This window comes from Ovis aries, chromosome 19 (genome assembly GCF_016772045.2).
Source record: "Ovis aries strain OAR_USU_Benz2616 breed Rambouillet chromosome 19, ARS-UI_Ramb_v3.0, whole genome shotgun sequence".
Lineage (NCBI taxonomy): Eukaryota > Metazoa > Chordata > Mammalia > Artiodactyla > Bovidae > Ovis > Ovis aries.
In genome coordinates, this window is record NC_056072.1 from 37694708 (window position 1) to 37708013 (window position 13306).

General features: G+C 41.2%; 1 protein-coding gene across 1 annotated transcript in view; it reads right to left on the reverse strand.

Moving 5' to 3' along the window:
- Window positions 1–13306, reverse strand: part of ATXN7 (ataxin 7) — a 164225-nt gene that overhangs the window by 128299 nt on the left and 22620 nt on the right. The window contains exon 2 of the mRNA XM_042236615.2: window positions 7261–7359. The gene's annotated coding sequence lies outside the window, so the exon portion shown is untranslated. The remainder of the gene's footprint in view (window positions 1–7260; window positions 7360–13306) is intronic.

The window sequence follows — 13306 nt, forward strand, 5'->3', positions numbered from 1 at the left end:
CAACTTATAACCACTCCTTTCATAGCACTTCAGGTCTTTAACAGTTGGCCCCAGGCCCAGCTCCACCACATCTACAGCGTTCCCTCTTGCAGGTACCCTACAGTCCGGCTAAAATGACCAAATCATAGTACTGAGTATGCTCTCCCTCCACATCCCAGCTCTCAAGTCTTTGTTCACATGGATCACACCATCTATAAAACTACTCTTCTTTGGCTAAAATCCTACAGTCACATCCCCCCCCTCACATTCTGTTTCCTTAACAAAATCTTTCCTGATCTCTCACACTAAGCTCACAGGATCTCATACACCTCTAAATCTAAATTGGACCTCCTGGACCAAGGTTAAGGGTAGTATATGTCCTGAAATCATGGTGACAATGAGATATATGTTTAGTCTCCCATGGATTAACAGTTCGCATTCCCAACATAAGCGTGTCATTTGGAACATGGAAACCACCTCCTCACAAACTGTAATATGTATGGTCGCCAGGTCCCTAAGCAAAATGCCTTAGGGCTGAACTCTAGGACTAACTGAAAGTGTGCTACTACAAGAGGGAAGGAACAACACAGCTCTTTTCTCCCTTTTTCTGCAGCAAAGTTCCAGCCCTAAGCAAGGACATAGATCCAGCAAACACAGCTCCCCTAATTGCCACACCCTTTGTGTACATTGATTCAGGAACCCATCCGGGTTTGAACTGCTTCCCCACAGACAGACTGTTCCACAAAGGTTTGCATCCCTTTCCACCTCCAACAGAAAACCTTCTTTTCCTTGGTAGAGAGAGAGAGCATGCAGATTCACATTTCACTAACATGTGAATGAATGGCTGCAAATGGATACAGGTCCCTATCTTCAAGCCCCAACCCACACAAATATTTTCTTATACAAAGGGAGAGACCCGAACCCAAATGACTCTCTAGATTTCATGGTCCCTAAACCCTTTTTCCCAGAAAGACACAATTACTTCATTCTCATGGCAACTTTGATTTTAAATGGTACCATCTATGACTTAAGGCTAAGTTTCAACATTTTAGCCAGTTTTATGCTTCTGACCAGCATAATATCTGCAGGACACACAGACCTTGATCCTGCTCTCCGCTTTCTATCGCATTCTCCTCTCCACCCAAGTGCTCGAAGTGAAGGAACCTCAGGAGCAGAAAAGGTAAACCAAAACAAAACCACCACTGGTGAGATTTGACTTTTGCTGCTTTCCAGAGCTTCTTGTCTTTACTCCAGACAACAGGTATTTTCACAGAACATTTTTCCCCATCGGTTTCTGGGGAAAGGGGCAACGCAGCTGCAGTCACAAGTGGATGGTTAGAAGGCTGCAATCCAACTTACTAAGTATTTCTTACAAAACAAGGCCAAACAGATAAACTGAACTTCATTGAAATTATCAAACTTTTGTGCTTCAAAGGACACCTTGAAGGAAGTGAAAAGAACCCAGAGAATGGAGAAAATTTTTGCAAATCCTTTACCTGATAAGGGACTTGTATGTAGAATGTATAAAGAACTCTTACATCTAAAACTAAAAAGGACAAATAATCCAATTTTTACAAATCAAAAAGTTCTCAATAGACATTTCTCCAAATAAGATAATACAAATGACCAACAAGCACATGAAAAGATGCTCAACATTTTTTGTCATAAGATAAATACAAACGAAAGTTACAATGAGATATCACACCACACCCTCTAGGATGGCCAGTAAGGAAATAAAAACAAACAAGAACAGAAAATGGCAAGTGTTGGTGAGGATGTGGAGGAATCAATGTATATTGTTGATGGGAAAGTAAAATGGTGCAGCCCCTGTGGAAAACAGTTTGACAGTCCTTTAAAAGGTTAAACAAAGAATTACAATATGATCCAGCAATTCCACTTCTAGATGTTCACTCAAAGAACTGAAAGCAGGCACTCAAAGAGATACCTGTACATCAACGTTCATAAGGGCATTTTTCACAAAGCCAAAACATGGAAGCAACCCAGGTGTCCACCAACTGAAGAATGCCTAAATAAAATGTGGTATAGCCACACAATAGAGTATTATTCACCCATTAAAAGGAATGAAATACTGATAAATGCTACAATACAGATAAACCTCAAAAACATGCAAAATAAAAGAAGCAAGACACAAAAAGTCACATATTGCATGATTTCATTTATGTGAAATATCCAAAACAGTTAAATCCATAGAAACAAAGCAGATGAGCGGCTTCCAGGATCTGGTTAGAGAGAAGAGAGAAGGATGGAAAGTGACTGCTTTATGGAAACAATGTCTCCTTTGGGACTGATGCGATAATTTTAGACCATATAGAGGTGCTGTCTGTGCAACACTGTCAATGTATTAAAAATGATTCAAATGGTAAGTTTGCAGCATTTATATTATATCTCAATAAAGCTATTTTTTAAAGCCAACAATAAAATTTGGAAAATTTCACACAAAATTTCAGGTTGACTTCTCTTGAAAAACCTCTATGATCTCATACCATTGACCACAAGGTCCTCATAACAAGATGGAGTTGAACAAGTTGGAGCAGAGGCTGGTCTTGGAGCCCATTTCTGCCACTGACCATCCATCAACCTGTTACCAAAATGTAACAGGACACATTTTGTCTGTGCCTTGGTTAACTCTTCTGCAAAAGGAGGATCAAACCATATCTACCTCATCAGGTTGTTACAAGGAGTTAACAAATTAATATGGTTAGAAGAATGCCTGGCAAATAGTAAGAGCTCATCAAGTGTGAGTTACTTTTACACTTTATGATACTGCGTTTTCTTTGTAATAAGAGGTAAATGGCATTTGCTTTTCATTTTTTGTTGTTGTTGTCTTTACAAATGGAGGTCTAGCACGTAATATAGCAATCCAAAAGAAAGAAGTAGAAAGACAGCCAAGATATAAGTATTTTTAAGGGATATACAAAACACTATGCATAAATCATGCCACTTTTGTGAAAATAAATATAACAATAAATCTATGTATAGAAAACAGTAGATAACTATAGACTTACAGGTAGTAGAGAGGGAAGGAATGTAATTAAAGGGGCTTTTTATTAGGGTTTATATAATGTTTACATTTTTCCCAGCTTTACTGAAATATAACTGACACAACGGATTGTGTATGTTTAAGGTGTACAATGTGATGATTTGAGATACTTGAGAAAGATCCACAGAAATGGATACACAGAGCTTCACAGGTGGTGCCAGTGGTAAAGAATCCACCTGCCTGCCAAAGTAGGAGACACAGAAACGCAGCTTCTGTCCCTGGGCCGGGGAGATCCCTTGGAGTAGGGGGTGCCTCCCCACTCCAGCGTCCTTGCCTGGGAAATGCCATGGGCAGAAGAGCCTGGTGGGCTACAGTCTAGGGGGCCACAAAGAGTTGGACACAACTGAGTGACTAAGCATGGACATATATATCTCCAAACAATTACCACAATCAAGGTTAGCTGATGTATCAGTCACCTCACATAGCTACCTAATATTTTTTAATAGCAAACATTCATAATCAGGAACTATAATAAGCGTGCTTTTTTTCAAGATTAGGAAATTCTAAATTAATTTTGTTTGAGACTTCCATGAGAGTATCATGAAATTCAATGAGGTGAGCAGAAATATCCTAGACTGATAAAGCCAGGGACTGCTTGCTTTGCTTTGAAACCCAGAGGCTGCACCAACCTTGCTTCAGTTTCCTTCTTAAGAACCTGTGGAGCGGACACTGCTGGGTTTTAACGCTGCCAACAGAAGAGAATCTAAACTGCTTGCCAGGCAGTCAACAACTTTCACTACCTGACTCAACATCCTTTTTTTTTTCTTCTAGCTTTATCATCTGTCACACCCCCTTACAAAGACTCCACTCTAGCTAGACAAGATGTAAAACATGTATCCTTCAAATACTTTTCCACATGCCATCCTTTTTTTTAAAAAAATTGAGGTAATATTCACATAACATAAAATTCACCATTTTAACCATTTTAAACGTACAACTTAGTGACACTGAGTGTACTCACAATGTGATGCAATCATACTCACAGCCTTGTCTAGAACATGTCATCACCCTGAAAGGAAACCCTATACCCACTAAGCAGTCACTCCCCATCTCCCATCCCTCCCCCAGCCCCTGGAAACCACATGTTTTCTTTCTCAATAGATCTGCCTATTTTGGGTATTTCACAATATTGAAACAATACAGTATGTGACCTCTTGTGTCTGACTTCTTTCAGTTAGCATACGGTTCAAGGTTCACCCAGGTTGGAGCACATATCTGTAACTTCTTCTACTTTATGGCAGAATAAAATTCCACTGTATGCGGATATATCATCATTTACTGATCCATTCATTGGTTGACGGATGTTCGGGTTCTTTCCACCTTTTTACTTCTATGACTAGCTGCATGCCATTATTTTTTCCCTTTGTTCAGCTTCATGTGATAATCAAAATCAAGCTTTCATGTGAGGTTCAAATCCATTCTGACCTTTCCCAAGCTAGCCTTGTCCCAAAGTCCTCACCTTTCTCTTACCTCCTTTATCACTTCTATACCCAAAGTAGCGAAGTGTCAGCACATGGCAGAATCCCACAGACTTATTCGGCTTGACTCAAATTCTTTTTTACATTGCTAACTTTGAAAACAATCAAGAAAATTCATTAAGGTTAAGTTTTCCATTTTCTTAACATTTTGATGGGTCTGGGTTATTTCAGTAACCACAGTTTTAACTGCTCTCACTGTTTTTACCCTTGCTCCCTATACCCTAACTGAATACACAGAGTGCCCAGAGTGGTTTTATTAAAACAGAAGGCAGATCACTGTATTTACTTATTATATTTGCTATCTGTTATCTGTTCCAGTGGCACAATGGCAGGGGCTTGTGTTCCTTTCATTTACTAATTAATACTCAGTGCCCAGAAGAGCACACAGCATGTAAGCAGGCACTCCACTAATACTTGCTGAATGGATTTTGGGGCCTACAGTCAGCTGGTACTGAAAAAGTGAGCCCTTTGAGATTGGTCATGAATCTAATAGTTTCTCATAGTTTTACCTGGTGCATTTCATTCCTCCACACATCTGATCCCTGCAGACTTGAGTCTGTGATACTCCTGTAAGCCCTTGTCACTGGTTTCCTGGTACCCTATTGTATGTACCACTCTGATGGCAGAAAGGGAGAAGGAGCTAAAGGGCCTTTTAATGAGGGTCAAAGAGAAGAGTGAAAAAGCTTGAAACTCAACATTACAAATAAGATCATGGCATCTGGTCCCATCACCTCATGGCAAACAGAAGGGAAAAAACTGGAAGCAGTGACAGATTTTATTTTTTGGGGCTCCAAAACCACTGCAGACAGTGACTGCGGCCATAAAACTAAAATACACTTGCTCCTTGGAAGAAAAGCTATGACAAACCTAGACTGCATTAAAAAGCAGAGACGTTACTTTGCCAACAAAGTTCAGTATAGAGAGCTGGACCATAAAGAAGGTTGAGCACCAAAGAATTAATGTTTTTCAATTGTGGTGCTGGAGAAGACTCTTGAGAGTCCCTTGGACTGCAAGGAGATCAAACCAGTCAACCCTAAAGGATATCAACCGTGAATATTCATTGGAAGAGCTGATTCTGAAGCTAAAGCTCCAACACTTTGGCCACCAAATGTGAAGAACTGATTCACTGGAAAAGACCCTGATGCTGAGAAAGACTGAAGGCAAAAGGAGAAGAGCAAGGCAGAGAATGAGATGGTTGGATGGCATCACCAACTCAATGGCCATGAATTTGAAAAAACTCCGGGAGATAGTGGAGGACAGAGGAGCCTGGCGTGCTGCAGTCCATGGGGTTGCAAAGAGTCAGACATGACTTAGCAACTGAACAGTAACAATCCTATTGTATTTTATTTTTCATCAGAATAGTAGTCTGTGAAAATCACCTCCTATTGCTCTCTTTTCCTCTTCAGGGACAATCCTGCACACAGTAGAAGCTCAGTCAACAATTATGGACTAACGAGCTCCTTTAGCATTTCTGTCAGATATGTTTTCTCTCTACTTTCTCCTCTCACCTCCTCATATCCCACCCCTGCCAGCTGCTGATCACCATCTAGGAAAGTCCTGCTTCTCTTTCCTCTGGCGCTTTTTAGACATTCCACAGAGAATGCCATCCTCGGTGATGACTGTGATGATCACTGCAAGATACCTCTGCACTACTGGCCTTTCGGCTTTGGGCAGGAAAATTTTAAGGGCCGCCTATTTTGAAGGTTGAGACTACATAGCTACCCAGTCTTATGTTCTTCTAAATACCTTAACGAAACTGCCACATCCTTCTAGAAGCTCCTGTTTCTGCTTCGTCATGGTCAAGATGCATGTTCACGTTGTCCACGATGACTCTGTCTTTGCTACAGATGCCTATAACCTGACAGAAGCACTGCAGTTTGTCATCTAAATATGTAAGCTGATCAGTTTCAGAGGCTGAAACTCTTTTGGTCTTTCCTGTTTGGATTCTTTTCAGTTTTATTCTTCAATGACTCATCTTAAACTGCATCTTAACTTGGAAGCCCCCTCATTTCTTTTAAGAGTAGATGGGAGCATAGATCTCTCTCTTTTTTTTTTAATAATAAAAATTCCTCCAGCAATTTTTCTCCTTTTTCACATTATATGAAACATACCACCTTCCTCCCCAGATAGTTAAGTGGAAAATCACAATCGTGTAGTGAGAAACTCAATGAACAGCGGCTGCTATCTTTGTGAATATCTGGGACTGCTCATGAGCTGAGAGCTTTCTGGCAGGCTGGGCAAAGACGCTGGGCCCAGAAAGTGCGCCTGAAGTCCTCCTGCCTGTTTTACAATTTCCTTAAACTCTCCCCTGCCCTGGGCAGCTGGGTCTACATTGCTTGTAGAGAGAAGAAAACAGGAGTTTGGCAAAGTGAAACAGGACAAAATACAAGAGCACATCTTTACACAGCTTTACAGGAAAAGATGACTATAGATGGGGGGCGGCGGGGAAGGTGGTAGGGGTAGATTTCCTATCTCCAAAATATTCCAAAATTCTTACTGAATTTGGGGGAGGGAGGGTTATTTTGAAGATTTTAATCTGACAAACATCTAAAATTACTGTACTCTAAAATTCACTGTCATTTCACATTAATATGATCATATTTGGGGTTATGCTTAAAATTGAAGATCTTACTCAGATACCTTAAATTTCAAAAATTACCATTGTTTGGTAGAACTCAAACTCTTATCATCAGAGGCACTGCAGCATTTATTCAGCCCTGCTATGGTGAAAGAGCAAGTTACCTTTTCTCTGGAGGGCTGGCCAAAAATCTGGATCAATTCACTAGTGGATCTTCATCTGCTGTGATTGTAGCAGCTCTTTCTTCTTAATTTTATTCAGACCTACCAAAAAAAAAAAAAAAAGAAAACAGGCAAAGCGATGAAACAATGGATAAAATGAATCAGAAATCTACAGTCTCATTAGTTGCCAGGGTCCCCAAATTAATATATGTGCTTTAAAATGTCAAAGTGTTAAAATTCGAGGCACTGTACCAGTTTAACAACAAACTCAATTCAATTTTTTTTACAATGAATTTAATTGGCTATATTTATACAATAAACTAAGAACAAATGACTGCTCAATATGTACAGAGTCAGCCTCCTGGGGCTTAAAATCACTGTGTGTAATTTGCCACTAATGAGTTTTCACTTAATTTTTAAAATGGCTATTCAGGAAGCCTGCTCCTATGAAACCTGTCAAAATCACAGATTTAAACACACACACACACACACACACACACACACAAGACACTGAGTGAGAATATTATTTGGAGAGCTCTTTCTGTCCTTTATCATTCAGCAGTTTATAAAAGCAATTTATAATGGTACAGACAGGAAACAAAAGCTCAGTTAAACCATCTTTCTAAAAAGCACACATACACACACAGACACAGACACACACACACACACAAACCCACTCCCTTATCTATGTATTTTTGTACTTGTGCTTACATGCACATTTAAAGTAGAATGTGGGTACTATTCAAATTAATTGGGGGGGGGGGGCGCGCACTAAGGTACAGAATCAAGGGACCGGAGATTAACAAGCCAGAGTTAGAAATTAAGCTGGTGTTCAAGGCTGACAGGCAGCAGGAGAGAAAGAACAGCAAATATGGGCAGTGACACAACTATGGCACAGATGCTGTTCAAGTATAAAGCACAAGGCAGGCTGCTTTCATATGAAAAATTCACTAGCAATACACTTCTCTTCCTATAATCCTCACTGGCTATTCATAAAGGTTGGGAGGCAGGAATACTGCTTTCCTCAACTCATATTTATTATCATACATTCGAAGATGGCAAGCCAAATATTTCTAAGGTTTGAGGTGCTAGTAAAGCTTCTGCCAAACTCGGTGGCTGAAATTCTATGCCATGTTTGAACATTTATTCAAAATTACCTTTATTGGCTTTTAAGTTGCTCCTGGATCATATCCCTCCCTTCTCCCTTTTTAAACAGTTTGTTTTATTCACTCATGGAATATTATTCAGCAATGTAATCATTCCTACAATCTTTATAAGCCAGCTGTTTCTCAGATTTCTAATTGCATCCCAGTCTCGTACCTTTTCAAAGTTTTTTCTCTGATTTCTATTGTAGTGTTTCTTTTCTGCCTTATTTCCAATAAAAGCCACTATCCTGTTTAACATGTCTGTCCTGAGCCAAAATTCATTTCTTTGCATTCTAAACAGCTATGCCAAATTTTACAGCTATGCCAAATCACTCCAAGGGAACCTACAAATTCCCAGGAAAGAAGCAGCCACTAGCCACCTCCCTGATGGTTATTCCTTCAAGGTAGACTGGAGATGCAGACAGAAGAACACTGGCATCGTATGTGCTTGACCTTACTTCTCCAGGTCAAGCTAGTTTTCAGTTTTCCATCAGGATACTTCATCTACATCTCCAAGTATTCAAGGAAGTCATCAGATCTTGAGTGCTGCAAAATTTCCCCCAAGACAGTGTTTGCCTTTAAAAGAATTCACCATTTACTGGCCTGAATACTGTAAAAATGCTTTAAGAGAAACCCTATTCTTGGGAGAAAAATGGTAGTGGCAGCTACTAAAAATAAGCATTTAAAAATAGTAACTTTTCTCTGAATAGGGGTCAGAAATCTTTCTTCAATAGGAAAAAAGAAAAAAAAACTATCACGTTTGTATATGTTCTTTCACTTTATCTCACAATAACACTATGTTCAAAAGAGCTGTTATTATGATCTCCATTTTACTACTGAGGAAACTGAGAGGTCATAATTTGTTCAAGATTACCCAGCAAATAAATGGTTTGAAACTAGAACCAGAACGGAGGCCTTTGGTGCTATTTAGTTCCCTTTTCAGTACACCAAACTGTCTAAACAGCCGCTTTATTTTGTTTTGCAAAGAGAAAGAGAGATAATTTAAAAGGAGGACTGAAGAATATTTCCGAACAACAGAAACATAAAACTTGATAGCTTTTACTCATTCACTACCTATTATGTAACAAGCATTCAATAAATATAATTTTTAAAGCTTTTCTAAAAGTGACAGCCCATTATAGGTGGGAAAGGAGATGAAACAAGAAGACAAGGCATAATTTGAATGTTCTCCAGAGTCCTGAGAGGCACAGATTTACTTTCTTTCTCTTTTGGTTGGGGGTTGGGGGTGGAGATTGTAGATGATGCCTTTTGTCTAGAACGGCTGTTGAGCCCATGGTGATTCTGTAAGCACCATATTTCCCAATACCAAGTCATGTCCATACCATGGGACTCCAAACTCCTCTCGTTTTGGCCAAAGCTGGACACGTGATCCAAACTAAGACATTCAATTCGTTCTCCTGAGAACTAGAAACTGGGATGAACAGGGTCTGTCCTGGTTTATGCTGCAAGCTTTCCCATGTGCTCTCAGTGTCTAGGAAAAGACCAGTGAACAAAGACTGATGTGTGAAGATGCTGCTCAGAGTAGACCAGCCCCAGGAGGCCCTGGAACCCCAGAGGACAAAAAAGGAACTGGTTTCTGCCCAAGGGGTTCCAGGGCTTTCTTGTCCCATGTATAGTCTCCCAGAGGATCCAAGTACATCCTCTGTAGGGTTTTAAGAATCCCCTGGACCTGCAGGGTAAATGGCCCCCTAACCTGAGCTTAAATTCTTGGAATTGATTTCTGATAACTGCAACAAAAATAATCTTGCAGAAAAGACAGTAATATTTTTGTACTACTAAATAAATAAATGGGCAGATATCCAGCAGAATTTTATATAAAAGAGGATCCTATGGAATGCCCAAGGAAAGTCTTCTCATTAACTTTAAATAGCAAAAAGCCCACACTGTTACATGGGCAGCCCCTTATCAGTTTTAAAGAAAAGAACTCATTTTCTAGGAGTAACATTTCTATGTCCTTTTAAGACTGAGAGCCTTGTTGCAATTTAAGGCATAATCTGGATCACTTCTTGTTATATAATTGAGTCTATCAAAATTAAGCAAAACTGCACTCACCTTGATAGAGGAAAGGAAATACAGGCTACAATGAGTTGGCCCTGTTTTTAAGCATGATAGTACACACTTTCTATTTCTTAAATTTTCTTCACTTCCAGCTTTCAGAGAGGCTGTGAAAGAGAAGAGAAAGGGCTGCAAAGGGAGGCCCAACAAGAAGGACCACAAAGGTTCTGACTTGATTCTCTCTTCTAAGCTGGAGATGAGGGAAGGCCGACTCCTCACTCTCCACATCTCAGGAGAGGGCTACTCCAGTGGGTTTATTTATTCAGTGAGAACGTGTGGAGCATGTGCCCTGTGCCCAGTGACATGCCCCGAAAGCACAGGATCCAGGAGTGTATGAATTTGAGCCGCCTGCTAGGTTACACGTTCTTCTCTCCACTCTTCAACTCACTGCAAAGACCATGGGCCTAAAATAGTTTACTGTTTTGTCTGTCTGTTTAGTGATCTTACAGGAAAAGGGTGGGGAGGGATTTGTTGGTAATATTTAAAAAGTGGGGAAATCCACTTAAAATTCCATATTTCTACTTTCTCTTCCAAAAATGTGGCTACTAAGGCTAGCTCTCCTGCATGGGGCTGATGCTATGTCATGGGCTGCCTCTCGTCACTGAGCATCTACCTCTCAAAGTACGCAGCTTGGCTACATGACTGATTTTCCTTCCAGCCTTGTCTCCTGTCAGAAGCCAAGCTCAAGACTCTGAGCCTTTGTTGCTTTCCTGTCTCCCAATTGAAAAATCATAAACCAAAATTTTTAAAGCTGGTTGTCAACTGTGGGCATATTCTCCAAAAACATGATTTAACTGGGGTCCTTAGTTTACTCACTCGGAGAAGGCAATGGCACCCCACTCCAGTACTCTTGCCTGGAAAATCCCATGGACGGAGGAGCCTGGTGGGCTGCAGTCCATGGGGTCGCTAAGAGTCAGACACGACTGAGCGACTTCACTTTCACTTTTCACTTTCCTGCATTGGAGAAGGCAATGGCAACCCACTCCAGTGTTCTTGCCTGGAGAATCCCAGGGACAGGGGAGCCTGGTGGGCTGCCATCTATGGGGTCGCACAGAGTCAGACACGACTGAAGTGACTTAGCAGCAGCAGCAGCAGCAGTTTACTCACTGTCCTCCGACTCAAGCTCCACCTCACTTTCACCCTGACCAGTTTTCTCCCTGGCAAAACAAATTTAAGAATGAAACTCTACACAGTTGACCATCTCATCCGTAGGTTCCTCATCCATGGATTCAACCATCTGATTTGACACTATGTTTACAATCCGCAGTTGAAATTGTGGATGCAGAACCAGTGGATACCATGGGACTGGATGGTCCACAGCGCAATCCTGGACCCAATCTGCCACGGACACCGTCAAGTTTCTGTAACTCCTGAGCCACAGGGACTGCACTAAGGGTCACTCCAGTGAACACCAAAATAGTCTGAAAACAGAACTGGTAAAGGAGGAGCTGAAGCCACTTGCTAGGAGGACTGCAGCACCTCTGCCTAGGTTTCAAGGATATATCTTAGTGCCTTGCAGTTAGTTGTGGGCTTTCCTGACCCTCCATGAAACTTCTTATGTGGAGTCTTAACATTTTTAAAGGACCCTCTGTTTTCTGACAGTGTCTATCTATACACCCACATATAGCCTCTCTCTTCCCCAAGGAGTTCAACATAGTCATGCCTCACTCTCTTTGCCCTTTTAGGTCTCATGGTTCTTCCATCTCAAGTCCCAACTCTCCCAGACTTCTCTGAGATATACTGGATTCTCCAGCCTTTTAGCTCAGGCGTCAGCAGGCCATTTTTTCCATCAATGGTAACTACAGTACACTATTTTACCAGAACCCTAAGAGAGAACCAAAAGTGTAATAGAATTCCCAGTGCCCCAATTTGTCTGTGAAAAATCCTCGGTCAAGTCAGTGAGTTTACAGGTTGATTTACAGAAGCACACAAAAACAGTAATAATAGTAGCAGCTGTCATGTACTAAGCACTTACTATGTGCCCAATACTATTAACACATTGTTAACTTCTCTGGTGCCTCAGATGGTAAAGAATCTGCCTGTAATGTGGGAGGACCTGGGTTCAGTCCCTGGGTTGGGAAGATTCCCCTGCGGAAGGAAATGGCTACCCACTCCAGTATTCTTGCCTGGACAATTTCATGGACAGAGGAGCCTAGCAGGCAAAGAACTGGACATGACTGAGTAACACTTATGTGTGTCATCTAACTTGATCCTCCCAGGTCTATGATGTTGGAATGTTTACTCTACTCCTTTAACAGAGAGAAAACTGAGGCTTGTGAGGAGAGGCCAGTAAGGGGCAGACCTGAGGCAGGTGCATCCCTGAGGTGAGCTTGTATCACTCCTTCCCACCTCTATTCTTTCACACCTGCTCTGCCTGCCACCTTCAACTCCTTTCTTCTTACCTTTCAAGAAACTCACCTCCCTAAGGGGGTTTCTTAGAGGCAAGATCTGCAACATTTCAATCTTGTTTCCCCAGGGCTATTAATTAATGCCTGCTGAATAGAACTGGGTTAAATGGAACCACAGGCTCTGACAATTATCCCTCCACTGAAAGTAAGACGGACCTGGGAGGGATGTTCTTCTCTTGCTAAGAACTTGCCATCAGGCCTGAGCCAAAAGTAGCTCTTCGAACATTAACTTCACTCTTCCTGGACAAATTCACCATAGAGCTGAGGAAGTTCCGGGAAGGAGGGAGGATGGGTAAATTACAGCCCAATACTCCTGTTATCCTCTTCCGAGAGGAATAAAAAGTCTGTGAAGTCAAATGGAAGGATGCAAGCCTGGGGGGACAGAGACGGTTTCTCCTCTAATATTCTGCCAGAGGAACA